General features: G+C 46.0%; 1 protein-coding gene and 1 pseudogene across 1 annotated transcript in view; both read right to left on the bottom strand.

Annotated features, from left to right (window-relative positions):
* LOC149357197 (uncharacterized) overlaps positions 1 to 26,620 on the bottom strand; it is a 58,875-nt gene that overhangs the window by 31,372 nt on the left and 883 nt on the right. The window lies entirely within an intron of this gene.
* On the bottom strand, positions 739 to 3,097 carry LOC149357198 (uncharacterized; annotated as a pseudogene).

Here is a 26,620-nt window from a genome sequence, read left to right as displayed (position 1 = left end):
ATTACACCTAACCTAATCAGTGTGCAACATGTTACACAATACAGAATAAACTGTGATGCTCTGCTAAATGGATCACATTTCAGCCTGATTTCAACTCTTGTACAATGGAACTGTGTTAATCTTAGCGGTTCTCACAATGGGTTCTGCAGAACCCTTGGTCTTTCATTGCATGCCTCAAATTCCACGTTTTCGTTGCCCATTTTACTACCACCGATATTGTAATTGTCTTATGGTACACTGTTCCATTATACAGACACTAGATCCTACAAGGCAGCATGGTGCCTAAAGCATTTACTTCTTCAGCATGACATTTCAGGTCATTTTTTGACTGTGGTGGGCACACATAGCCCGCAATCTGTACAATGCTACAACAAAATAAAATTCCCAAAAGAAAAATTATTTAAAATCTAGAAGCCTACGCTAAGGCCTCTATCATCACTCAGTTGCAGGATGTTAAATTCCAGCAATAAGCCCCTGCCAAAGTAGCTCAATAATTAAGGAGGCGAAACGCTAGGCACCAATGTGCTGTGTGATGTTAGTGCGCGTTAAACAACTCCAGGTGGTTTAAATTGTCCAAAGCCCTTCAATACGGCTTTCCTCATAGACTGAGTCGCTTTGGGACATTAAACCACAAAAATCAAACCAAACCAGCAATAAGCAATCATCTAAAGAGTGTAAGAGCTAGGTATAGGTGAAAGAAACACACTTCCTACGCCCATAAATACACAAAGTTGCTCACTAAAGAAAATGGCACAAGTTTAGGTCCCTTGTGAATGAAAGAACTTTGAACAGGTGGTTCAACTCAACAGTGCCATACTTCACGGCACTGCATTTTATTGGGCGCACAAGAGCATACGTGGGACCACAGCTAATGATGCTTACAATAACAGCAAAAGTGCCATTCAGCAACTGCACCACGGAGTTATTTGTCTTTTTGTTTCTGGCATAGCTTTCGCCAGTGAATATGCGACCATTTTGACATAAGTGAGCCAATTCAACACTGTTTTCTACCTGTAGCTCTTCAGTTAAGGTGCTACTGCTGGCAGGGGGCACGTAAGGCCTTCCTCGGCCAAAGAAGCGCAACCCCTCAGAGATGAACACACTTTTATTGGTTTGTACTGCATCTAGTGAAGCACAGTACTGAATGGCACCTTCATGGGTAGAAAATTTCATGCATGTATCAACTACTCCCTCAATCTGCAGCACACGACACAGCTGATGAGGAATACCATTGGCAGCCTTGACAGCCTCCTTCAAGATGCCATTCCCTGCCTCGAACGGATACGCAGAGTGAGCCCATAATGGACCCCAGTGCCGTACACTCTTGCCAATGTGGAGAAGCTGGTGCACATTATAAGTCATACTTGCTTTTCTATAAAGGATTTGAGTGCGGCCATGGAAGTCCAGGAGGAGACTCTCTGCAAGAGCAAGGTCAGGAAATGACACCTTGTGTTCCAGCAGGATATGCAAAGCCTCCACCAGATATGCCCAGTGCTGCAGGTACTTCCTGTCCAAAATGCCATCCAGCACAGGCACGCTATAGAAGAGCACCCAGTTCTCGAATTCCTTTGCCTTCCACCATCGCCTCTCTTTTGTGGACCTTGGTGTGCACTTGACATCTCTGGGAGGTGCGATCCTCATCAATTCATCTACTGCAGCCTGACAGCGACCTAAGTAGAATGGAGAGCCTGCTGACTAAAGCCACATGTTCAGAAACTGGCGCCCCACTCCCAACAGCATACAGTGCATATAGTCAGGAACGAAGCTCCACACTATATTGAACTGCTGCAAGTTGATGAGTGCGGAGAAAGATTTTACGCCATTAATAGGTCTCTCCTCTACAACTGCCCTCTCCATGTCTGAAATCATCTGCTCGTCGCTCCTTTCAGCAGTGTCTACTTCGTCTACAGGGTACTTTGTTGACCTCCCAACCCTCTCCCCTCTATGCAGGCACCAATTACAGCCGTAGTATCCGTTAAACTGTCAAACCCTGCATGGGGGCCCTGGCCACAGAATGAACTGCACAACAAATGCAGAAGGCCTTGAAGTTTTGTTTTTTGCCTTTATGTTCAAGTTCAAATCCTTCCTGTGATAATTTGTTCAAAACCTCCACAAAGGCACCCTGAAAGATTCCCATATGCGGTTTGCCTCTTCCAAACCAGAGACCTGCCAATACCAAATTTTTCATTCTTTCTGTCGGTGGCAGCTCGTTAATGATAAGTTGAATAGGCCAAATTGATATACCACTCGACTTGAATACAAGGCTCCCATCTGCATTCAATGTGAAGCTGATTCTGTGCCCAGCTTGACTTGTAGCTTAGCAACAAAGTTCTGGTACATGATGCCATCGTAAATATCACACAACGTGCCATTTGACTGGAGTGGCTGTGTCAGGTCGAGAAAGCTGCGATTTTGTAACACCTTGCACAGCTGTGAGGGAAGGTCTAATAGCACAAAAAAGGGTGCATCTGCCATGGCAGATGACCCACAAGAATGACCACATACAGAGCATTCCAGGGGAATGTCTGCTACTACCTCGTCAACATATACTGTGCAGTGTGGGCAATAATAATGGAAGCTCATACTTGTCCCAGTGCTTTGCAAAAGCTTGCTCATCGTGTGCTTCGACTGGGGAAGGACAGGGTGGTTAAAAAACCATTTATCATATCAATGAGGCGCAGCAGAGCACTATATGTTAAGTTTGCCCTAAGTGCATACCTCAGAACCATTAACAGCATATCACCTGCTGTCACAGTTAGCACTAACGACAGCATGTCCTTGAAGAGAGAGACAAATGCACCAGTTGCATCTTGGCTTGTGCTCTCACTGGTGGCATGAAATTTCTGCATACATAAGGAATTCGCTATCAATATTCAGGATGCACTCTTCCAGCGATACAAGTTTATATGTGCTGCACTCACGGACGTTACGAGCACCACCTCTCAGCGCTAATTCTAGCTTTCACAGTCTAGACCAGAGCGGGTTGTGACATGTAGGTTATATAACGTAGTCTGAAACATGGCGGCCGATGACACCTGTGCAAACTGTATGATACACAAGAATGGCAGGTTGATGGACCTTGGACCTTCACATCCATCTTGGCAATAGCAACCAGTGCTAACAAAACAATAACATTTAAACAGGCGCAAGCTAAAAGAAATACCACAGAGGTCTACTATGTCTCAAATGCTCGAGCGGTGCTGTGCTGATGAAGGGCAGCGAAATCTCAATTTTAGAGATAATACTTCAGCTTGAGCACAGCCAGATCGACATGCACATAAACCATGCAGGCACAAGCACCCTGCCACCGATATAGCAAAGCAGCTGCATTAAACTTTCACTTCAAGCACACACTCAATTGCTGTAGACAAGGATTCTCATTCTCACATTTTGCATACAGGTGGGGGGAAAAATAAAAAACAAATCAAAAGATCAAAAGTGCCTTTAATTAAATTTGGCAAGATACGCATTATTAGGCTCTTTTCTCGATGGCATTGCATAACCCTCCTCGCAGCGCCATCCCTCCTCCTCCGCTCTAAGAGTGTGTTCGTCGTATTTTTTCATTTTCCATTGTTTACCGGATGTTTCTATTGCACTGATCTGTCCACCTTGTTTGAATTATTCGTAGCAGCGACTTGGGGTTCCCACGTTGAACTTACACTCATACCGCGAAAACGTTACCATGTTCAGGAACTGCCGGATAAGTGTTGTATTTTGCATTCGAGGGAAAAGGCAAGAAATTAATTTATGCTTTGAGCAAAGGCAGCAGGAATGAAACTAACTAGATGCAGCATCATTATTCTCTCTGTAGACTTTTTGAGAGCTGGATTCATTCCTTCTAGGACAGTGGCAAGCAGTAGGTCAACTGCACAGAATTTTATTTTCCTCTGGTACGAATAATTCAAACAAGGTGCACCGATCAGTGCAATAGAAACATCCAGTAATTAACCGAAAACGAGAAAATACGAGGAACACACCCTTAGAGCGGAGGAGGAGGGGCGGCGCTGCGAGGAGAATTATGCAACGCCAACGAAGAAAGAGCTCATTATTATTACTTTTTTTTTTCAGACCGATGCCACTTCATGCATGGCGCGTAAAGAATATATATATGGTGTTCTCACAGCTTTATTCTGCTCATCCTCCGGACTGCGCGCTGCTCCAACCACGGAGTGTTCCCTGCCACTGGAGGAGCATGGTTGGATGTTTTCTTCCTCATTTATACTGATGCATCCTTGTGGTGATTGCGACCTAGAGTCATGAAGGTCGACATTTGCAATGTTATGATATGAGCCGCACAGCGTCGAAGACCTGCCTGAAGCAGCTTGTGAACTGACAGGCTTGTTTCTTGCAGTACTGCCGCTGTCCACTGTAGAAGATTCCTGTAACAACGTTTAAAGGATCAGTGGGCAGAAGCGCGGCGGTCACAAGCACACGTGATAGACATGTGGTATGCATTCAATACTCACGCCTTGTTTGTTTGCAAGTGCGCGGTTGTACCAGGAGCGCATCGATTTCGGCAGCTTGAAGGTTTCATCGGGATTTAAATGCTTTTTATATTGTCCTCGCTTCTGCCTCTCTTTTGGGCACTCCATTGCGCTTCCGAACTTTCTTTATAGGAACAACGCGTGTATCTTCCAGAAAATTACCGCAAACATGCCGCAAGCCACAGGTACGGCTACGGCTGGCCTTGACTACGGCGTCTCTCATAGCCTGGGTTGCTTTTGGACATTAAATCCCATAAACAAACCAACCAAACTAGCCATTCAAAAACATACTAAGTGCGAATTTTAGAAGCTAAATTTTTTACGTGGAATAAAAATCCAGTAAACAACCAAACAACCAACAACAAACAAACAATTTGAATTAAACCATGGCTTCGGCCATGGTTTAATTCAAATTTGTGTAGCAACAACACTTTAGCAAGTTTGGCCGGTTTGGCGCTTCGATTTGGAATTATCACCATCGCCACCGCCACCGTAACAGGGGCCAGCCATGGCGGTCGCTTTGTCGAAAAATGTTAGTGCAGTCTCGTGCCCATCGTTTAGGCCGGCAGAACCATGGGTACGCACAGGTACGTACGCTATGAAGATGATAAGCATTGCGCTATAGTCCCTATTGACTATATCAGGGGATATAAGGCCAGTGATGATGGTGACTTCAGGTCAGCCTACTATCCTGTGAAATGGATTGAAGATGACGGGAGCTACGATTATCGTGCAAGAGTACTGTTGCTGGGAGGTAAGTTCGAACTATCACTTTTGTCATCCACATGGGGGGTTTCAACTGCATCTCCACAGAGAAACAAATATAAACAGTGACTGTTTCAACGTTAAACGCGCACTATGCGAAAGTTGCTTATCTGCCGCCAATGCTACAGACGGTTATAATTCTGATCAAATCAGGAAATTACATCATTCAAACTTGGTATTGAAAAACCAGGACAGTAGTGCACAATCTCTGCGACAATTTCAGCACGAATAAGTGAGCAGTTCAGCCGAGAGAAGCATTTACGGTGGGCGTTTAAAGTTTTAGCATTGCAACTATCTATATTTCAATGTGCAGTGGTCGCACGATCGACCAGCTAGAGTCTCAGATAGCGTAGTGTGAATGAGTGAATACGTGATAATTCAAACAAAGTGCACACGTCGCCACAAAACTCAACGGTGTCGACATCTGTCTGTGTTTGGCAACTGATTAAGCTGCATGAAAAGCTATGCTGCACGTGCGGTCATGGATAAAAGTTTGTGGGATTTGTGTTCGCTAAAAAAAAAATTTCTGTCAGGCAAAGCAGGTGAATGAAAACAGTTGAAGCCCCCATCTACTGTTATACCAATTTGCTAGCTACCGAGACAATGCAGAACTTTTGCCCTACAACTGTATGAAAACACAGGCGGCCGACCGCGAGGGCAATAACAGGCCTTAATTGTAAAATTAAGATGCCATGGAGCTGCTTTTGTTGCGTGCATAAGCTGTATTTTCCTGTCTGTTTGATAACCACATATGCAGTGAAAATCGGGTCAAATAACTGCATTTTTTTTCTGCTTGCTAAGGTAATACAAGAAAAATGGGCCATACTGAGGAAGGAATCCTTGTATCCACAATTTCAGCCCGAGCCTCCTAGGCCTAGATGCACTTGATGAATTAAGGAAAAAGGTTAAACCTTGGTCAAAAGTTGAATTCATTGAGTATATAGAGTTGTGAGACGAACCGCGGGTACACTTTTAAGAATCGGTTCTTAACTGAAATTTTTATAGTTTACTAAGCATGTCCAAATCAAGGTTCACCCCTTCAGAAGTGAATATTAGAGGAATTTTGTGTCGTTAACAATGCGATGCATACCGTATTTTCCAGTGCATAAGATGCACACTTGTATAAGACGCACCCGCCATATATGCAGGCTGTCACTGAAAAAGTTGGTACATAAGACGCACCCCAGTTAGGCTAGTGAGGCTTAATTAAACACGCTGGTGCGACCATCGCGAATGCACCGTACCTGTGAGAAATTCTTAAGCAACGCTAAGTGATAGAAAAAGGCAACACTCACGCCATACCCACCCAGGCTTTAGCAAAAAAGAAAGAAAAACGAAAGAGCTCTCCCATATTTATTTTTTTATTTTATTTATTACATACTGTTGGCCTCTCTTTGAGGCCGTAACAGGATTGGGTGCACATATATATGAAAAAGTACACAATAAAAGACTGCAGAGAAGAAACTTTGTCCGCAACAACATTTTATTTCTACTTAAAACCTTCAAAGTCTTCATCTTCAGATGCGCTATAAAAAGGTTCGCCCATTTCTGGAGGCGACGTGGCTGAAACATTCTCTTCGCACTACGTACTCAGAGGAAACACAGTTGTCGGCTTGTCTTGATAATGGTGAGAAGCACGATTGTCGCCATCTTTTGGCATTTCACATTACTTTTGCTTGGAGCCTCCGAAATGGCCACCGGTTTGTGATTCCAGAAGTCGTTATCCCCGCTGTTTCATGATAAAGTTCACCTAAATAGAAGTTGCGCACGGTAGTGTCAGGAGCTAGAGAACACCAGATGTCCGGGAGCCCATTCAGTCCCACAATCCAAATGAAACTTTGTGCATTTTTACATGTTGCAGTATCTAAGAGCCGTAAATATTTTTGCCCCTGTGAAAACATTTCAGACTCTGAAGCAGATGTGGAGAAAAAAGTAAAAAACAGCGTGTCCGTTTCATGCGAATTGTGGATTCCAGTGCGAGTGCAGAAGAACGTGAGGTGATATGCATCCTCCTTTTTTTTACAGAAACCATTGGGCTCATATTCTGGTCGGTGAGACTGAGTAATCTTTTTCTGTTTTGTCCATTTATAGCAACCTAAGAAGAGGAAACACACCAGCAGAGACAGTGTTTTGCAGGCTATTGAAAAAAAAAACTTAACGAAACACATTCAGAAACAAGTCAGCAGAGGGCACTCTCGGATGCATTAATGAAAATTGAAAGCCTGAAACAGCAGCTTGAAGAGAAAGATGCAGAAGTTCAAAAGCTGAGATGCCTCAATGAGCGACTTCAGGAGAAAGTGATTTCGAGAATAGATGAGCTTGGTAGGTTGTCTTGATTTTTTAGTACTAATTAGTTTCATTGGTTCTTGTTGTCTAGATGTAACTTCATTCCAATACATTTTAGAAATGAGTGGCTACAAAAGAGTTACTGTTGGGATGCTTTGGTAACATGATTGCAACAAGTGTTACCCACACAGAAGAAGCTGTTCCATGGGGTTTGGCACTGCAGCTGTGGTACTGAATGCTTTACGAGTGTAAAAACAAAGGCAGACATATCTGGCACAAATTTGGAAATGGTGCATGTGGTGGCTCAGTGGTTAAGGCGCTCGTCTACTGAACTGGAGTGCCGAGGTTCGAACCCGACCGCGGCGGCCGCGTTTCGATGGAGAAACACGGAAGGTGCCCATGTGCTGTGCGATGTCAGTGCACATTGAAGATCCCCAGGTGATCGAAATCATTCCGGAGACCTCCCCTGTGGCATCTCTTTCGTTTTCACTTCCTCCTTTATATCCCTTGCCTTACAGCGTGGTGCGGGTGTCCATCTGTATAAGTGAGACAGCTAGCTGTGTCACTTTCTTTCCTAAAAAACCTATTTTCGATGTGGAGACTGTAATGTATGCAATGAAATCGTAATATATGGCACAAAAGTAACTGATGCCCGACTTAGTGATTAGTATCTTTGTGCAAGCTGCCCTTCCTAGAGTTTTTATAAAAAGCGAATAAAATTTTGAAGCCAAAGCGAAACTCTAATTAGTCAGAATTGTTCCTGCAGTGAAAACATGTCCGAAAAAAAAACTGCACAGTCTTGTCTGATTTCTGTCTGAATGTGAGGTCAACAAATAATGCTCAAGTTTTACTCCCTGGATTCGCATAATGAAGCTGAAAAGCAGTGGCCACCACTGATGTGTATACTGGGCAGCAGAAATATCTATAGATATTTTAAACCTTGTGTGCGGGCTGGTTGTCGATGACAAGCAGTATTTATTGAAGATAGGAAGTGGGCATATGAAGACACAAGGGTGTGGCTTGATAGTGCACGATATTAAGTCACTGGCAGTGTGACATCAGAGCTGTTTCACTGTGCTACAAAGCTTACATTTGCTACTTCATGCATGTGATATATTCATATGTGTGCACTATAGTGACTAATGTGTATACCTGTGCTTGTTTCAATACTTTTCTATAATATCCCAGCCCTGAAAAATCTAACTCCAGCTCCTGAGAGGAAGACCTCAGCAGTCTCAGCAGCAGTCGCCACTCCAGCTACAGAGACTGCTGCCATCTACAATACAGAGGACTCTCCTCTGTTTGAAACTCAAGATGACATGGTATACCTGGATGCTTTCTCAAAAGCCTGAAATAATGGATTAATGAATAATAATAGCTGGGCAAAGTTTAATGCAGTTGTAGACTTGGAAAATAGGCATGAATAGCTGTATCTCATTGCTTGGAGGTGGTGTTGTGTGTGCTGAAATAATGCACTTTTCATTTGCTTCTGCAAAGCAATTGCAAACTACTGACATCTTCATTCATTTTTGAAAATAACTGGCATAATTTGTTTTGCAAATTTATTTTGCATTTAAGACTGCAAAAGTTAACATAAATACTCCTTTTCAAGCACTTTGGATGATAGAGTATAATTAATGATGTGCATAGAATGCATACAAATCTGCTGTTTTATATCTGCAGGTTGACATCGGGGAGGGGATCCTCATCACTAAAAACACTTGGACCAGAATCAAACAGTTGGAGAAAGACAGCATGTTTGTACAGGAGCTCCTGGTGGCAATTTGGGGCACAGAAGCACTGAGGGGTCGTTCCCTTCAAGGTAATAACACAGCAATGTCACTATTTGACTATCGGAAAGATGATGCTTTTAAGAAGCCCTTTCCTGTTTTTATATATATATATATATATATATATATATATACACACACTGCAATATGTCATTTTCACAGGCAAACATAGCCCTAAGTACCCGGACTGTGAGAGGAAGTGCCCGTTAACGCTACTAAAAGTGACAGTAATGCACGGTGAGTACTTACAGCTGTCTAGGGCAGTTTTAATCTGTTCTCTGTCTTGCTGCACTGCTTGCGCTTGTTATGAGCGCTACGTGAGAATCCTTTGAACATTGTCTTCCTCAAAGCTTGTGTTTTTCTGCTTATTGTGGCAGCAATTGAAGCACAAGTGCTGAAGCAGATTTTTCAGTCAGCCAGATTCGATATTTCAACAAGCAAAATGAGGCCAGCATTGTTACTGCCCTTAAATTTAGGGGTGTGCGAATAGTCGATAATTTCGAATATTCGATCGAATAGCACAGTATTCGATATTCGCTTCGAACCGAGTTCTCGGTATTCGAAATTTCGAAGTATTCGTCTCGCGCGAATAGTGTTACTGGGACGCTTGCCCGCTTGCTTTATGTGGTTTCGGTTACGAGTGTTGCCGCATAGATGGCTTTTTTTATCGCGCTTTCAAGGCTCGGGGGTCAGTCAATACGCAAATCACGATCAGGCCGGGGTCCAAACCCAGCGACAAGCGAAAGAAAAGTGAGGGCGACGCGCTCTTGCGAAAGATCCTGTGTTCTGGCCGTTTTCGAACCTCCGCACTAAGGCTGCCATAAGCCGCGTCGCTGCCACCGGGTCGAGGCAGACGCAATGAAGGAAGAACACAGCCGACAGTCGTCTAAGCTTCAAAACAAGAAACCTCAGTTTATTGTCAGCGAACCCTTTAGATATTCTGGCTGGCGGTGACGCTATCGATGACCTCGGACGCCGCAAGTATTCGAACGCGGGCATCGCTTGGCCGCGTTCATCCCCCCCCTCTTTTTTTTTTCAATAGAACTGCGGAAAAGATTATCTGATAGGACAGATACGAAGATAAACACGCAGCCAAGATAAACACGATGTTCTGATCCTTCAGCTTGATAAGCGAAGCAACGCTCCGGCAAACAGCAGCCGCGAGCTGCTAGTGAAATGCAAAAAAAATAAAATGCATCGTGCGACAGGCCTTGTCAGAGTGACGGCATAGGCCGGGAAGAGCGCCAGTTTGCCGCACTAAACCCGAGGGAGACAGAGCAGAGCCGACGTTTCCATGCGAGCACCCCTCGGATAGCGAAATAGACGCGCCAATCTCCGGCCGCAAGGTCATGGAGGAAAAAAACTGAGGAGGGAGCATGACGTTACGCTGCCAGCGTTTGCAAGCCGAGTGTTTTGAAGTCGTTTTCTCCCTCAGTTTTTCGCTCTCCGAGCCGGTCCTTTATGTTTTGATTCCGGTATGTTTTAGTGAGCGCGTATGCGCGACCCGCGGCGCGGGCGTCTACAGTAAGGAAGTTGATCTACAGTTAGTCTGCCGCGCTAATCGGCGCATGCGCGCGCGCAGCGGGGCTAGACTTTACCGCACGCTATCACGTGGTGCGATCACGGGGGGGGGGACACACTCTTTTTTTTTGCTATATCTTTACTTGTTAAGACTAGGCTTCAAGGTTGTCGCCGGACGCTCCCTCCTCAGTTTTTTTTTCCTCCATGCGCAAGGTGCATGGCGATGCATTTGAGCTATGGGCGGCGCGTCCTGAACGCTCTGTCCCCGACAGTACGGCCAACCTATCGGTGCTTTGGGAGCTGTGGATACGCGATGGTGCGATGCTGCCAGTGCTGCTAGGAGGTCCGGTCAGCCTATGTTCCATTTTAGCATATTTGGACGCAGCAGTCCCATCGGCGTAACCGAAAAGAAGGCGCAATCCAAGCCAAGGAGTGAGGATCCTAAACTATAGAAACGCAAGCAACGCAAGTGGCAAGTCGGTGCACCGAACGTGATTGCCTAGCTCAGTGTTGGATATTCGACCCGTTCGACCACTGGTCACCGGTAGTGCAGAATTCATTATTGTTCTCAGTGCTCTTGCTGCAGTGTAGTGCAGTTACTCCTATGGTTTCAGTTATTGGTTGTACTACTGGCACCGTTCTGTTATACTGTCATTTTTTGTATTTTATCTGTAGTTCCTTATTAGAAAGCAGGCGGTATTTTTATGTGTTACAACTTTTTATTACCAAACCGGTAAACATTGTTCTTAACTCACTTTAGGTGCTCTCTTAAAATTTTGAAGCACGGTTTTAAATAAAGCCTCAGTGCAGTATGTAATGGCACCGTGTGTTAAGAAAATAAATGGTTTTCGAAATGCCTACTGTCATTCAGCCTTTTTTTAGTGCCAGAAGTACTATTCGAACTATTCGCTTCGAAATTATTCGAAGAAAACTGCTATTCGCTTCGAATTCGCTTCGAATCAAAAAACCACTTTTTGCACACCCCTACAATTGAAAAGGTGGTTGAAAGAATTGGATAGAATAAGTGCTTGTATTTGTTGGAAATATCATTGCGAGGTTATGTACAAAGGATAAGCACAAGTGTATGGCCAATATGCAATCAAACTGCTTCTTCAAAAATGTGCTGTGCATTCATCAATGTGAGGTTATGTACAAAGGATAAGCACAAGTGTATGGCCAATATGCAATCAAACTGCTTCTTCAAAAATGTACAGCGCATTCTACTATGACAGTTTGGAAGTTTACATACAGCGCTGTAGAAGCAAGGCAGCATACTTGCATTGCCAAACTCTTGAGTCTCCTTTTGCTTGTATTGTTCATAATGTGCAGTTTCTCTTTATGGAAACAGAATGCTACAGGGAGCACCTGGCCAAACAGGGAATACCGGCACATATGCTTTTCCTGGCTACGAAGCAGATATGGACGAAGCAGATGAACCATTATGTCGTTGAGAAACTTGCCAACATTGAGAAGGTGGCCAACAAGTGCGTATAATTCATGTTGTACTTTGCGTGGCTTTGTACCTAGACGTCCAGTTTTGTCATTAATGGTGCTAGCATGCTTTTCATGAGTCTATCACAACAGTCTGCCCACCTGGAGGGTGACTGTAAGTGAAGTAGAAGGCTTATAATTAAGTCTGTAATTTTCTATTATGAGTATTGGTCAGGTTTGGTGGTCTCGCTTTTGTGCCAAGTGAAACTGGTGCTTTAATTAATTTTTTGCTTTTTCTTACCGTAATCTTGTTTTGGTTTCATTTTGCAGGCAGGAACATAGAGGAGAGCAGTGAAGGCATCACGGCTTTTTTTTTCTGCCATGAAGATTGCTTCGCACTCATCATGAGCAGCAGCCTGACTATGCCCACTGCTTGGCAGAGGCATCTCCCATGTCTCTTCAATTAACCCTGTCCTTTGCCAATTGTAGCCACCGTATCTCCGCAAACTTCTTAATCTCATCCGCCCACCTAACTTTCTGCCGCCCCCTGCTATGTTTGCCTTCTCTTGGAATCCACTCCGTTACCCTTAAGGACCACCGGTTATCTTGCCTTCGCATACATGCCCTGCCCAATCCCATTTCTTCCTCTTGATTTCAACTAGGATGCCATTAACTCGCGTTGGTTCCCTAACCCACTCCACCCCCACTGCTTTTGTATATTTGTATGCTGCCATGAATAGATTGTTTCCGACTGTTTTCTTGTGTTTATATTGAATGCAAATGTAAACAGTACACCCTCCATTCCAGAACCTACTGTATTCTGCTAGTCAGGCTCACTGGATACAAATTGGTTAGTAGGACAGACCAGTTAAACTGAATCGGTCAGACCTATTGATCACAGTGTCTCACCAGTTAAATTCTCTCACTGAAGCTAATTCAGTCCAATTGCACTCATGTCTGCCCTATTGGGTCCAACTGTGTGTCCCACTTACCACTGCATACTGTGGGCTCGACCCACTAAATCCAGCTGGTGTGTCCCACTAGACCCATTGTACACTGTGGGTGTGACCCATTGGGTCCAATTGGTATGTCCCACTGGACCCATTGTATACTGTGGGTCCGACCCATTGGGTCCAATTGGTGTGTCCCACTGGACCCAACGTATGCAGTGGGTCAGACCCATTGAATCCAGTTGGTATGTCCCACTGGACCCATTGTGTGTAATGGGTCTCACCTACTGGCTGCAATTGGTGGAGGGCTAAAAACACAATTGGGAAGTCCAAATGGCTACAGTTGGTTCCAATTGGAAATTTCCAATTGGTTCCATTTTTTTTTTGACTGGGAACTGCTGGTCGCCGTGAAGGAATCTATTGAATAGTCCGGGGAACTTTCTTTTCGGTCCTCAGCAGGTGTGTCTCTTGACGATTTTTTAAAGCTTTTAGAATTTTATTTGAGTGTTACTTTTATCCTTTTTTGGGGTCGGACGTTAAACACCATAAACCAAACCAAACCACTTTTATCCTTTTTGACAAACAGCCGTTTCTGCTGCGCAACGAAATTTGCATAGGGTCCTGTGTGGCTCCTATTTTATGTGATATTTTTTTAGCTTATGTTGATCGCTTTTTCAGCAAGCTTTTATAGGAGGCCCGATTTTAAAGGTTTTTAGATATGTCGATGATTTTTAATCTTTTTAAAAGCCCCTTTTAACTCAACCATTGAGGATTCCATTGGTGATGTCTTAAGAGCTTTTAACAAGCACGGTAAAAGCCTGACCTTTTTACATGAACTTCCCCAGAACGGTGAGATACGCTTTTTAGACCTGAGGTTGAGGTTTGGTGCGGGACACACCTGTTGGGCGTATTTCCCACGCGCGAAGAAGGAACTCTTGCCCTATGATTCGTCTCACTCTAAGACCATTAAGAGAGGAGTAGCAATGCTCTGCCTTGAATCCACGCTTCGGAAATCGTGTCCACACGAGATGCACGGCAGTTTCGACCATCAGGTGCGCAGGCTTTTGGCCGCAGGCTTCCCTTGCTCGGTCCTTACGGCAGTAGCCGAAACCCTCCTGAAGAAGTTTCGCCCTCGACGAAACGTGGCTGCAACTGAACGCGCAAAGCCCAAACCTGAGGTGATGCCTTATATTCATAAGGTGTCACATAATCTCAAAAAAGTGGCCAGCAGGCACAAAGTGCCTCTTGTATTCTCCACGCCAAATAAGTTGGCGAAGCTGTGCCCCCACATCTGCGGTGATGGTGAGCGCGGTTGCAAAAAGCAACATGAAGAAGCCTTCGTCAAATGGGCTTTAGGAGTTGTTTAAAAGATCCTCCTGTCCTGTGGAAAGTGCTATATTGGGCAGACAGGGCGTTGCATCATTGACCGTTTAAGGGAGCATGCTCAAAATTTGATAAATCAAGATAAGCTTGCGAATCTAGTTTCGCAGGTAATGGGGTGCAGCTGCGCGCCACGGTTCAAAGAATCAAAGTTTTAGGCAGAAGTAAAAGCACAAAATCAAGAGTTATTTTGGAGGCCTTTCATATTCATAAAAAGTCTAGCCAGTGCATCAGCGACCCTTCCAGAAGTTTGTACTCGGCTGAGAGTATGTTCTGGACGACGTCATATAATGTCATGTAACATCCTGGCCCGTTTCTTTTTCGTCTGTCGATTCTCGAAATGTTTCGGTCATATCCCATCCATTTATTTTCCTTTTGTCATTGTCATTTTCAGAGTTATCTACCTTATCTGGTTCCCGCGCTTTCTTCAGTGACATAATGTGAGCTTAGATAAGTGTTAGCCATCTGAAACTGTTAAAGTAGCCCGGAGCCGCCGGATTGTGCGCATGCGTGTGAAGATATAAATGTGTTTCTTGCATATATCAATAAATCAGTTGTTAGTAGCACTCCGGGTTTGTCGTTTCCTTTCTTTGTGTTCGTCTTTTGCGCTGAACGAAGTTTTAACTATGTCCCACCAACTAGCCCAGCACGAAGTTTTGTTAAAAGTTACCATACTGCGCAAGCTCTGTGTGCAGTTTCATTGCAAGCGAGCTAGCGGTTGAGGCGGGAAAATTTTTGAAAGTCTTCACGATAAAAACACACAATACAGTATATACACATAGTTATTGATATATCATTTGCTTATGTACACCACACTTCCCTTGACAGTACTGCACCTTTATGCAGCACGCTGCATTTTTTAATCTTGATTTTTTTTAGGGTGGCTGTCACTGATACTGCCATACAACTGACACTTAGATTTATCATTTTTGTCGATCCATTGTCAATACTGATGTTTTCTTTAATGAACAGCAATTTGCACAAAATTATTTAGGCTTCTGCTTCTCGAGTGAGCGCCGTAAGCAGCTGCTAATCAGTCGCACCGCTCACCACTATGCACCATGCTACCTCAACTATCTATAGCCTCTATACCTCAACAGACTCGTCGAAATACAGGAGTGAATAAGCACATTCCGTAAGTACTCAGAAAGTCATGCGGGAAAGCAGCGCGGGAGCAGGTAGTTACCAGTATGTACGAAGCTTGAATGGAGCTAGCGGCCGCCGGACCGGGAACTCGGGAGCACGAGGAACTGACCGCAACCAACGTTACTAGAACCTACTCAGTTTCGCAGCTCCCCATACCGCCCAGCGGAGGAGAGTGTCCCAAGCGGCGGTCACGAGAACTAACGGCGCTGAAGTCGAGTCTTGCTCCCTGCCGGGCGCGTCGTCTGCTACACGCAGCGCGGAAGCGTGGAGCGGCCGGCACATATGAGGTTTTGGCGAGCTGCATTCGGGCTCTACATGGCTGCAGTAAAATAACACTTCCATTACGGCAGCTTTTGCTTCGAAGCTGCGTGTTATCTTCCAGAACACGTTTGTGTGATGCGAAATTAGGCTGTTAATATTGTGAAAAAATTGCAAAAACGCTGAAATGACTATCCGTGGAGTCATCGTTGGGATACCCGCTATTGCATCCCGGTCCAAAGCAGGTCAGCATGAAGAGGCCCGATGTCACAAAATACTAAAAAAAATTCAGGGGCCACTTTGACGATCTAAAGTGCGCGAGGCGAAAGCCTTTCCACGCAACTTTGGCCGCTCGGCCGTTGGCACACACGAGGCGGCTATGGGGCGACTTGGTTTGGCTAGCCATGACAAATTGGGTCGAGACTAATTAGTCATGACCCATGAATAACTAGTCATGACCCATGAATAACTAGTCATGATTGATTAATTACGAACTAGTTATGTCCGGTTAATGACTGGCTAGTCATGACAAACCAGTCATGACTAGTCATGACTAACCAGTCAACTACTAATGGCTGGTTAATGACTAACTTGTCATGACTGGTTAGTTATTAAGCAGTCATGACAATTAGTAATTGGTCATGGTTAGTCATGATTAATGCGTCATGACTAATGGCTAACCAGTCATGACTAGCCATGACTGGTTAATTACTAACTAGTCATGACTAACCATTAATGACTATTTGGGTCATGACTTGACCCATGACTTACTAGTCATGATTGCTTATTGACTAACTAGTCATGTCTGGTTAATGACTGGCTTGTCATGACTAACAGGCGATGACAAACCAGTCATGACTAGTCATGACTGGTTAATGACTAACTAGTCATGATTGCTTAATGACTAACCAGTCATGACTGCTTAATGACTAACCAGTCATGACTGCTTAATGACCAACTAGTCATGACTAACCAATCATGACTGATTGGGTCATGACTAACCAATCATGACTAATTAGGTCATGACTAATGACCCATGACTTTCTAGTCATGATTGGTTATTGACTAACTAGTCATGACTAGTTGGTTAATGACTAGCTAGTCATGACCAACTAGTCATGATTGGTTAATGACGAACTAGTCATCTCTGGCTAATGACTAGCTAGTCATGACCAACATTACTAGAACTTGGTTCTAGTAACTATGGTCATGACAAAACAGTCATGACTAACCAGTCATTAACCAGTCATGACTGGTTTGTCATCACTGGTTAGTCATGAATAGCTAGTCATTAACCAGACATGACTAGTTAGTCAATAAGCAATTATGACTAGTTAGTCAATAACCAATCATGACTAGTAAGTCATGGGTCAAGTCATGACCCAAATAGTCATTAATGGTTAGCCATGACTAGTTAGTAATTAACCAGTCATGGCTAGTCATGACTGGTTAGCCATTAGTCATGGTTAGTCATCACAGATTAATCATGACTAACCATGACCAATTACTAATTGTCATGACTGGTTAGTTATTAAGCAGTCATGACAAGTTAGACATTAACCAGGCATTAGTAGTTGACTGGTTAGTCATGACTAGCCAGTCATTAACTGGACATGACTAGTTCGTAATTAATCAATCATGACTAGTTATAACCACTCATAACTAGTTGACTGCTTAATGACTAACCAGTCATGACCAATGCGTCATTAGTCATCGCTGTCATGGCTAACCAGCCATGACTAATGACTAACCAGTCATGACGAGTAATGACTGGTTAATGAATAACTAGTCAATCATGACTAACAGGTCATGAGTGATTAATGACTGATCAGTCATGACTGGATAGTTAGTCATTAACCAATCATGACTAACTAGTCATGAGTTAATGGCTAGTTGAAATGCTAAATGAGTAGTGACTTCAAATGCCAAAGGCCCTGGTTTGATTCTCAGTCTCGACAGTTTTTAAGGCGAAAACCTTTAATGCCTCATAATGTCGTTAGTAGACGCGTCGGCACGAGTGTCGACAGACGCGTCGGCAGCCGTGTCGTGTCGACAGACGCGTCGGCAGCCGTGCCGTGTCGACAGACGCGTCGGCAGCCGTGCCGTGTCGACAGACGCGTCGGCAGCCGTGCCGTGTCGACAGACGCGTCGGCAGCCGTGCCGTGTCGACAGACGCGTCGGCAGCCGTGTCGTGTCGACAGACGCGTCGGCAGCCGTGTCGTGTCGACAGACGCGTCGGCAGCCGTGTCGTGTCGACAGACGCGTCGGCAGCCGTGTCGTGCGACAGACGCGTCGGCAGCCGTGTCGTGTCGACAGACGCGTCAGCAGATTCTTCCGCCTTTCGGCGTCACTGCTTAAAAGGTTCAAGGTTCCAGCATGAATAAAGGCGCATCTAGTGAATGCATGGGTTTCATAAATAAAATCAAAGGAGTAAAGTCAGGAAAAGGAAAATAAAAATAGAAATAAGAAAATAAACAAAAATAAAAACAAAATAAAAATAAGATGTGAAAATAAAAGTAAAAAACAATGAAATTAAGGAAAGTAGCAAAAATAAATAAGAAACAAAATATGAAAAATAAGAAAGTAAATAAAAACAAACAGTGGCCAGGAAACGCTTTCGCCTTGCAACACTTTAGAGAGCCAAAGTGCCCCCTGAATTTTTTTTAAGCAGTGACGCCGAAACGAGGACACATCTGCCGACACGGCTGCTAACGACAATATGAGGCATTAAAGGCTTTCGCCTTAAAATTAACCGAGAAGCAGACGACACAAAACGGTTGTCGCGAGCGCTCTCTTTAAAAAGGGCGCAACAGGGCCAGCGAGCCGCACCGAGCGGCGACGAGCGAGCAAGACTCGATCGCAGCGCCACTAGTTCGCGCGACCGCCACTTGGGACAGCTCTCCGGGCAGAGCTGTGAAACTGAGTTTGTTCTAGTAACGTTGACCGCAACCAGCCGCCGCACCGGAACGTGTGCAGCCATTTTGGATTTTTGGATTGGCTTGTTTCAGCTCGTCTCGAGCTGGCCTAGGAGTGTGAGCAAGGTAAGCCATCATTTGGCGCCACTCCCAGGCACCGTCACAGTTCCTGCGCCATTTCCTGTCTCAAGAACCAATATCAAGTTCTATATCTGTGCAACGGCTTCAGCGGCGATATATAGCGTTTATATTTAGATGTTACTAAAAGGTCTACACACACGCAATCTCTTAAGATGTCCTTTGCTTCTGCGCGATCCTTCTCAAGTAAATAAGTCACAATCTTGCACAAATTGATGAACTACGTTGTGCACAATTGGTGGTTGAAGGATATGCCGTGTTGGCAGCTTCTGACGGGCGGTCTAGGTTCCTGCTTTCGTGCGAAGCCGTGCTCACCGATCGACCCAGTCGAACATTCTGGCGGCCGGTGAGCACAGCCTCGTACGATTGCTGGAACCATGGCATAACTAAATAAAAAAAAAGTGACATTCTGGAAGTACGCCACGACTGCTCAAGCGTGTGCTGATTTCACCAAACGGCAGAGGACAACTGCTTACCTTACGCTTCAATGCCGCTTTTGTTACCTACCCCTGTAAACCACATATTTTAGTACTGTTTATCAAAAATTCTACGTACCTGCAACACCAAAATTAGAATCCAGACCGAGGTATAGTACGTTTTGCAGACATCCAGCTGGACATTTACGAGATATTTCATTGTGGACGGTGTAAGTACGCCCAGTCCACGCAGTCTAGACGTCTATATAAAGAGAATATGACTACACATAGACCAATACCCGGGTTAAAATTTCTAACTGGTTTAAGGAACACATTTCCAGTCTTAAACCAGTTAAGACTGGAACCAGTTGCAATACCAGATGCAGCTGGCGCCTGTTGCAATTCCAGATTCAACGGGGACCTACTGCATCCCAGCCACAGACTTCCCTATGGAGGCATCAGGACCTCCAAGCACTGCAGCTAGCTTTAGCGGCGATATATAGGGTTTATATTTAGATGTTACTAAAAGGTCTACACACACGCAATCCCTTAATATGTCCTTTGCTTCTGCGCGATTCTTCGAACGCAAGTAAGTCAGAGTCTTGCGCAAATTGATGAACTACATTGAATAAAATTGGCGGTTGACGGATATGACGTGTTGGCAGCTTCTTACGGGCGGTCGGGGTTCCTGCATTGGTGTTCTGCATGAGCTGATTTATTGATGAATGACACATTTTATTATAGTACGAGGGTCCCTAAAGATAAGAAAGATAAACACAGAAAGAGAAGTGTAAAAAAGTGCATGATGTGATTAATCTGGTGGTTGGTAGAAGGAACAGGGAAGGGCAGGAGGATGAAGCAGATCTGAAACGAAAAAGAAAGCACAAGCAGAGAAGTAGAAAGTAATATAAAAAATGTGAAAGATCCCTTCCCTTAGGTGACTAGAAAAAGGAAAGTTATGTTTGTAAACAGAAGGTGTAAAGAAAAAAAGGAAAAGTAGGGGCAAAGAAAAACACAGAAAGAGAAGGGAAAAAAAAGTGCATGATGTGATTAATCTGGTGGTTGGGAGAAGGAACAGGGAAGGGCAGGAGGACGAAGCAGATCTGAAACGAAAGAGAAAGCAGAAACAGAAGCAGTGCAGTAGAAAGTAATAGAAAAAGTGTGAATGAGATCCCTTTCCTTAAGTTACTAGAAAAAGAAAATTTATATTTACAAACAAACGATGGAAAAAAGAACAGTAAGGGACCGTTATATATACATATAAAAAATGGTAGAAAAGGGGAAATTAGTAATAAAAAGTAAACATGTATTAAAGAGATAAAAGAATAAATAAAGAAGGTAATGCTTGAGTATGTACTGAAAAAGGGTATGTACAATAAACATGTTTCTGTATAAAAATAAAATAAAAAGAGAGAAAAAGAAAACACACTAAAGAAAAAGAACCAAACACACTCATTCACACACACAAGCCACAGCGCGCGCCTGTCGAAGGGGCGGACACGAAGATGGTGGTTAGAAAGGTTTGATTGGGTGAAAATAAAACCTTCATGATAATGTCCTTGCCGCATTCCATGCGCCAAACACGATATGAGCCGACAACCAAAACACCACGACTCAAATACAGTGCACGGAAAACAGGTCAACCTGTTTGGATGTGCGGCGGTGTCTGCAAACCGCAAAGAAGAGAGGCCAGATGAAGTGTTGAAAGAATAAAGAACACCTTTCAAGAAACGGTTAGAAAGGAAACGAAAATAACAGGTATGGGACGAAAAAGAAAAAGATAAAAGGTAGACAGTCAGAGGCACACTAAAAATTTTGTTGTAAAACTACCAATAGAAGGCAACAAAAGAAAACGAAACATACAATTAGAAAAGCTCCTGGCCTCTCTTCCTGCAATGATTTGCATCGCGATGTCGTGTGTGGTACCTGCGCGCCGAACCCGCACACAAGTACTCTCAGGTTGAACATTCGTTCGGCGCATTACCTACCGCCCAGGCGGCCCGGAACGTGCGGGAACGCGACGGAATCAAGCACGGACCCTGGGTGAAGACTAGCGGACGGTCCGGTATTATCGCGGTGACTAAAAAAAGATCTCAAGACCTCCCAAGCGGTCAAAAAGAGCAGGCGGGGGAACCGCAGCCGAAAAAAGCTAAGAGAATTGGCGGCAGATTTGAAAGCGGCAAACAAAGATGAGAAACGCAAAGAACAGACGATCGCCGGCGCTCCGAAGAAGCGCAGCGCGAGGACCAAAAGAAGAAGATGAAGAGTTGATGGAAAATTTCGCCGCCATCGAAAAGACAGGCGCAGAGAAGAATAAGCAGTACGATCGCATCGCGGCCTGAGCGGCGGCGCCCTGAGGCGCAACGCAGGCCGCGACTTGAAAGACAAAGAAAAAGCGCGGCTCCCCGCCCGCTCAACGCCAAAGATCGCGTTTGGCCTGTGTCTTGGCCTATCCCCGCAGTGGGTACGCGCCATTATTTAGAGGACAACAACAACAACAACAACAAGGCGCGCCATAATCAGTGCGAGAGCTCAGTCTCGATCGCCACCCGTTCCATAAGAATGGGGCAAGACAGCGCTCCCGCAGGATGCGGCGGACCCTCGCGACCCGCCCTGCGAAACTCAGCCCAGGCCACCGCCGCGTCACCCGCGCGAACCGAGCACGTCACAGCGACGTGGCTTCCAGCACATTTCGTTCAAACAGCTCGCTCGGTGTGCGCCGACTGCCTACAGCCGCGGCGCGAATGGCCGTAGGCTCCACAAAACGTGCGCATGGGTACGTGTAAGTCCTCTGCGACCGATGCAGAGGACCACCGAACTGCGGAGCGACTGACAAAACGTGTTTTGGCTACGTCGCGCTGTCTAAAGGTATATCGCCGCGTCGTCTCGCGCGGGTCCACGTCCAGCCCCGGGTTCTTCGCGTTCAGCTGGTCGATTACGGCTCCGTCCGCGACGTCAGGATGTACACCAGAAATCCTAACGTGCGGCATGCGGCGCTCGGCCACTCGCACAGTCATGACCGCGCAAGTGACCTAGTTGGTCTGGACCGCGCAGCGCAGGTTTTCCACTGTCGCCCCATCCCGCGCAGAAACAGTTACGCCCGTCGCGGTGGGCCGCAAAACGACCGGGCCGATGCCCGCTTCCTCCGGATTTATATTTTCTTTTAAGGAGGTTACGAGGTCGCTTGGCGCGACCTGCGACTGCGCCGATGAGGTCAGAAAGGCGACGTGGTTTGGGACTTGCCGTGAATGTTGGTTTGCGGCCGCAGGCGACTGCACCTCCGCGGCGTCCAGTGCCGCAGAAGGAGGCGCCCGCCCGCGCAAGACGTCCGCGAAGAAAGGAGCGGGAGCCCGGGGCGACAGCTCGAGGCGGGCCTCGGCCCGCGCCAGCCGCTCGCGCATGACCGCGTTCTCCCGTTGGCTGGCGGCCCACATGTCATGTATGTATGCATGCATGCATGCATGTATGTATGCATGTATGTATGTATGTATGTATGCATGCATGCATGTATGTATGTATGTATGTATGGATTCTTTATTTTTTTTGTTTACTGTGTTGGCAATTCTCATTAAGAATGGCCACCATCTTTACCTACAGTTTCCTACAATTCTAACCCCATGCCACATCTCTGCTTTTCAGCCACCAATCCTCCAATCGCTTTTTGCTGACTTCCAGTGCAGATTTATTTACATGACCATTGTTATCTTTAAACCCTAGGGCCTCAGGAAGAGTGACTGCGCCTGCATCGACATCCGGATGGATACCGTCACATTGGATACCGGATGGATACCGTCACGGAGGACCTCCGCTCGACCCCTGGCGTCGGCAGCCAGGGCGCGGAAGTCCGCGCAGTACTTTGCCAGAACAGCCACGAGGTTGACGACCTTGTTGTTCGATGTGTCGTTAATCATCAGCGAGAGTCGCTGCTGGATAAACAGCGCGTCACTGGGATCAGGTAAAGGGTCAAAGCCGAGACCCAGGTGCTGAGCCTGGTCCTGGGCAGTCGCAGCAAGATCGGCAGGCGTCCCAGAGAGCGCCGCCGTGTCCGAAGTCAGGGGTCCATCACTTGTGAACCGGGGAAGGCCAGAGGACAACGCCGCACCATCTGAGGACGGATCGTGCGACTGGGCATAGAAGGCGTCCCTCAGCGTGAAATCTGTCGCCGTAACGGAAGGACAAGAACAGCGGTGAGCCGTATTCTTAGAGCATACAGGGACGAACACAGTGGACGGCCAAGGAGTACTACGCTTTAAAAAGATGAGTTAATCGTTGCTGCAGTAGTTGTAGACCCCTTCTTGAACGCCAGGGAGGTTCGTGACGAACTTGGGTTGAGCTGCTCCTGCGACAACATTAGATCCAGGTGGCGAGAAGCAGGTCTAATGAACTGCGTTGCAGCTCAAAAGCCGCGCCTCACAAGAAACCAGAGAGGAGAGACTCAGCTGCGCCAGAGCCTTCCAGCAGTGGTCTCCAGAGGAGTTGTGGGAAGTGATTTTCTCGGATGAGTCCACATTCTGCACGCGCTGGGACCAGCAGCAACGTGCGTGGCGCCCGCTCAACAGCAGGTATGACCTGCCATTCTTACAGCTAATGAAGTATGCTTTGCAACACATCATAGTATTGAGAATATAGCGCAGCCTCGTTTTTCCCTTTTGTCCGATTTGGCGTAGATTCAGTATCGAATACGAAGTAGGTTATTCTCTCCTGCCGAACAGAAGCTTCAGCAGAGTGTTGGATTTGTTATGTTAGCGCTACTTGACTTAAGTTTGGGAGCCGACATATGCTAATGTTTGTTGGAACATCTTTGCTGTCCTATGCACAGGTATCTCCCTGACTACACCCACAACGTGCTCAGCAGTGGCCGGTGTTCAGTCAGCGTCTGGGGCGCCATCAGTAGGGACGGCCTCGGCGCACTCGTGCGGATCGAGGGCTCTTTCACCGGGCCGAGGTACTGCGAGATCCTTAGCGGTCACATGATTCCCTACGTCCTGGACGGACTGTTCCCGGATGGCTGCTGCGTGTTCCAGCACGACCGCAGACCCGTGCACAAGGCGCGTGCTGTAAGCGACCTTCTTGAGCGCCGCGCCGTGCGTCAGCTCCCGTGGCCGCCTAACGGGGCTGACCTCAACCCCATAGAAAACATCTGGGGAGTCATGAAAAAGGAACTTTCCTCAAGGCGCCTTTGTGGTGGCAAAGCTGGCCAGCTCTGGCATGCCGTCAAAGAGGAATGGGAAACCCTGCGCCGACTTCCAGACCTAGTGGCGGCACTATATGACTCTATGCCAAGAGGACTAAGTCAAGTCATCGCGGCAGACGGCAACTTTTCGTCTCACTAAGGTCACTCTGAAGAATGCCAGTGAGATATTTAATCTGCTTTCGCAAATAAATTTCATCACTGACAATAACTTTTGTGATTCGTCTTCCTAAGAAACTGTTCGGGACTGAACTATTGTAAAGAAATTATCGTGAAAGACTACGTATTGTGGACCCCAATTAAAAAAAAAATGCAGATGTTTTGCTGAACAGAATATCAAGCTTATTGCGAGGACAGTGCCAATACGACAGCTTCGAAAGAGAAGCAGCACCCGTAGAGAAGTTCGCAGTCTGTTATCTCACTGGCGTGAAAAAGCGCCCGTCACGGTGGCTGCGGCGTCTTGGACCGCGTTGCCTAAAATCCGGCTATGGTGGATGCAGGGAATTAGCAGTAACATCTAACATGAGGGCAATATATAATAGGACAACCAAAAACAAAACTCCGACTCGTTTCTTCACCAAGCCGCGGTTTGACGGACTGCGGCTGTCCAACTGATCTGCCACAGCCCGATGTGCTCGATGAATAGGCGATGCGCGCTCCCCTTCGTCGGGACTGTCAACAGCAGAGCACTGAACGCAACACTAGATATTTATCAAGCGCGACAAGCCTCCGCGCGAGGGCGAGGGCGAAGTTTGTCGTCGCTCGGGGCACACTGGCTGCCAGCGAGCGGCGCGAGATAACAGCGCCTCTGTGCTGCCCCGCAGCCGCTCCGCTACCCTGAGCGACAGCCGTATCAGGGCCGGAGAAGTAAGATAACCCTGCTAAAAAAAAGTTGTATGATGCAATAAACTCAGTTTGTCGTATAGGTATCATACAGTTATTATACAAATCATACGCAATTATCATACGAATGTCACACATTTCTGCAATATCATACAGCCATCCTACAGATGTCATAGAATATCAGTAAAATTATAAGATCTTTCTGTGATGAAGCCTCTATGATGTTATTGCATCATACAACTTTTTTCAGCAGGGAACACCTGGTAACAAGAAGCGGCGTGGGGGTGGGGGGGGAGGAGGGAAATGCAAGTAACAGAGCCAGATAACGCCTGAAAACAAAAGAATGGGTGGGGGAGCGCGCCACTGCTACTGCGTAGGCAATAACCATCCTCGCAGGCCGGCGTAGTCGCTGACCTCATGAACGCTGCCGACAGCTTTGGGAGGCGAGGGTTCCGTTTCAAAACTCGCCTCGTCCCCAAGCGTGCACGCACACACAAAAAAAAATGCGAGGAAACGAATTATAGCGGGCTGACTTTGCCGGCCAAAAGGTCGGCCGTTTGAAGAGATAGCGTCGCTTTTCGCGGTGAAAACCAAGAGTGGGGCTTAAGCCGCAACGGAAGGATTATGGGTCGCAGCCCATATAGACGCGGACGCTTTATCAGCCCATTGGCCTTCGAAATCATCGGCTATACATAAACGAAAAGCGACGACGCTCTCCGGAAACGACGCAACTAAAGGAATTGTTTTACAGAGCACCACAGGAAAGAACGTTCGTTTGAGAGCTTGGTGGCTTTCATTGACGCGTCATTCAGTGGAGTTGCCGACATGCAGAGGAGGCAGACGTACGCTGCTCGCTCATGCTCAGTGAAGTAAAATGATTATGATAGATAAAACTGGTTTCGCAACGATATGACACCATGTCCTTTGCAAACAAGAGTGTCTGGGAACTAGCGTATTCGTGCACTGACAGAGCGGATAGATGGTGTTGTATAGATTTTAAGCTGGGCGCTATAAATGGGAATGACAGCTCGTAGTGCGCAATGATGGTTTATGGTTTATGGGGTTTAACGTCCCAAAGCGACTAAGGCTATGAGAGACGCCGTAGT

The sequence above is a fragment of the Amblyomma mixtum genome, chromosome 3 (assembly GCF_055824585.1).
Source record: "Amblyomma mixtum isolate Tamu chromosome 3, ASM5582458v1, whole genome shotgun sequence".
In the NCBI taxonomy this organism is placed as follows: domain Eukaryota; kingdom Metazoa; phylum Arthropoda; class Arachnida; order Ixodida; family Ixodidae; genus Amblyomma; species Amblyomma mixtum.
The sequence above is the reverse complement of the archived record's forward strand: the minus strand, read 5'-3'. Positions and strand labels throughout refer to the sequence as shown.